Genomic DNA, 2,926 nt, shown 5'->3' with positions numbered 1-2,926 from the left:
AAGAATTATGATGGTATGCGGAGAGCAAAAGACGGGGTGGCCCCACTGTGATTTAGGATTTGTAAGCTCCTTATGATGAGAAGAATTCACAATGAAAGATGTTTTATCATCAGGAGCTAAATCTTCCTGACAATGCCAGCTTTGTGCAGCGGCAGAATGGGCTTCCTCAAGAATAAAACCAGCAGGATACATCCCTTTGGGATCCTTGTACTGGGGAGGAGAATCAATGGTTAGCACGAGAGCTCTTAATTTACACACCAGGCAAGGGGCAGCAGCTGAAAAATTAAGATGAGCTAAATGACTTTGTTTAACATATGTTGTGCCCCTGATTTAGTTAAATCAGGATGCTGCTTTCGGTAAGGATGCTTGAACAGTGCCAGTGCTGAAGCTGTTTTCAAATAATAGAAGGAACTGCTCACAGAGTAGCACCAACGTAATTAAACTGCTTCATCGCATGCCTACACAAATCAGTGGGGCACCCCTTTTATACACGACTACGTTATACCAACTACTGAGGCTTCAGAGGAATGCATTTGAAAAACAATTGTCTGTATATTCCCTGTGTATTCTCTGAACAAATGCCTTTGAAAGTCTGCAAAGGAAGAAGTTAACCTAACTCGGAGCGCCTCCCTTTTGTCAGGCAAGACCATGCTGGGGATGAACATGGGGAGTCACAGGTCTGAATTATCAAGTAAACTGTCACGACAAGGTGCAGTAATTCTCCTCCTTTGTGAATAAGCATTGAAAATACTTAACAGTTTTCACTTCCAGTTCATTTACAAAATGAACCAAACAGATTTTGCTCCTCTGAAATTAAAAAGAAAGACATTGCCTTCTCTTTAGGAAGATCTTAAGGAAATCAGTTTTCCCTTAATATTCTCCCCTGTGACACTCGATATCAGTGGATAATTGAAATATCCATGCCTTAACTTCTCATTCTACAAAATTAGTGGAATATTTTATATTTGTTCTTGACTTATTGTTCTGGCTCTGTGGACAGGGGGAAACAGAGGCTGTTGTATACCTTGACTTTAGGAAAGCCTTGTGATGCAGTCTCCTTATATATCCTTATAGGCAAATTGCTGAGATATGTACTCAATAAAGCTACTCTGATGAGGACAGAAAATTATCTGGACCACCAGGATCATAGGGTGCTAGGAAGTCCTGCTGATTGCAAGTCCTGCCAGTTGCAAGAGATATCCCATAGAGGTCAATAGTGTGTATGGTACTTTCAGTATCTATTAAATTGACGAGGGGATGGGGTGCTCTCTTAGCAATATCAGGTTTGGGGGAGAGACTGATGTGCTGGAGAGCAGAGCTGTAAATCAGAGGGAGTCCAGCAGGCTGGAGAAGTAGACTGACTGAAATACCCTGAAACTCAACTATGTAATGCCAAATCCTGCATGTGGATAGGCTAACACCATAGAGCAGGACAGGCTGTGGCTGACTGTGGAGAAAGAAGCTCCATGGAAAAGGGCTTGGATGTCCTCGGGAGAGGATGAACGGGTTCTGCAGCACTTGAAGAAATAGAGTCCACCTACATACTAAACCATGCTAGCACTGGCATCATCAGCAAGGTGAGAGAACCAATATACCCTTCTATTTTGCTCTCATGAGACTGCATCCAAATAGTGGTGGCCCATTTGGGTTCTCTGTATGTGAAAGAGATTGGCATACTGGAACAAGTCTGGTTGAGAGCGTCAAGACTGCTAGGGGGCTGGACCACTTGATGTGCAAGGAGACACTTAGGGAGTTAGGTCTCTCCAGTCTTCAGGAATAAGAGGTGAAAAGGGATCTAATCAATATCTACAACAGAATGCAGCAGATAGAGTTAACTCTTCTCAGACTTGTACAGTGGAAGGATGAGAGATGACAGACACAAGCTGGAACATGCGAAATTATGACTAGACGTAGAGAAAAAATATTTTCTCTCTTTAATATTTAGATTTAAATATTACAGCAGGGACTCAAAAGAGATTGTGGGACCCTTGTCCTCAGAGATGTTCAAAATTTGGCTGGTCACAGCCATGAGCAATCTGACTTTGTAGAGATGACTTTGAGCAGGGGGTAGGACCAGTTGTCTCTCAGAGGTCCCTTCCAGCATGAACTGTGCCATAATTTTATTAAAAGGTGACCGTTCAGCTGGTAATAAGGTCTGTGCAGACAACCAATTCCCCCATCCAGACCACTAGTTCTCATTTTACCTTTTTAGGCAATTGCTGCCTTAACAGCTTCTGCCCCTTCAGAAAATACAACATTAGAATAATTATCCCCCAGGTACTTTGTAACCAGAAGTAATAACAATTAATGTGGATAAAGGTTGTTAAGCCACAGCCCAGGCTTTCTCTGTAAGTGCAGTGTATAATGTGTTACAGGTCTCTGCATTTTATCAGGAAACAGATTGTATCTGTATGGTAGTTATTGCAACCAATGTGTGGTAATACATATTGCACTGGAATTTAAGCAGGCCTTATGTATAATTACACCTGTGACAATTTCCTGTCATGAGCGTAAGGCCTTTCTGCCTACAAAATACAGTGTATAACACCGAGTGTCAAGAATGGTTACAGTCGTCAGGCTGACACCTCGGTTTTCTGTGGTTTGTATGGTAAGCCAGTCTTGAAAAACTACATATGAAACTTCTCTGGGTTCAGCATTTTCCCCTAAAGCCCTCTGGGTGCTTCCCCTTCCCATTCCAACCACACCCCAAACTCAGGACCCTTTGCACTGGGTGAAGGCAAAAACCCTAAGCAGAATGGCCACAAGTGAGACTCACTCAATTGGCTTTGCTCTCCTTACTGGTAGCAGTCTTGAACTTCACCCATATCTGATGAATTTCATTCATTTATTTCTGCTTTGCCTTAAAGAACTGGAGGATGTTGTCCATCCATAGATGTTTGATTATAGCCCAAGATAAGAACTTCTG

Source organism: Tinamus guttatus, unplaced genomic scaffold (assembly GCF_059628265.1).
Source record: "Tinamus guttatus ecotype Peru unplaced genomic scaffold, ASM5962826v1 Tinamus_guttatus_pri_ptg000802l, whole genome shotgun sequence".
In the NCBI taxonomy this organism is placed as follows: Eukaryota; Metazoa; Chordata; class Aves; order Tinamiformes; family Tinamidae; genus Tinamus; species Tinamus guttatus.
This window is presented reverse-complemented; position numbering follows the sequence as displayed.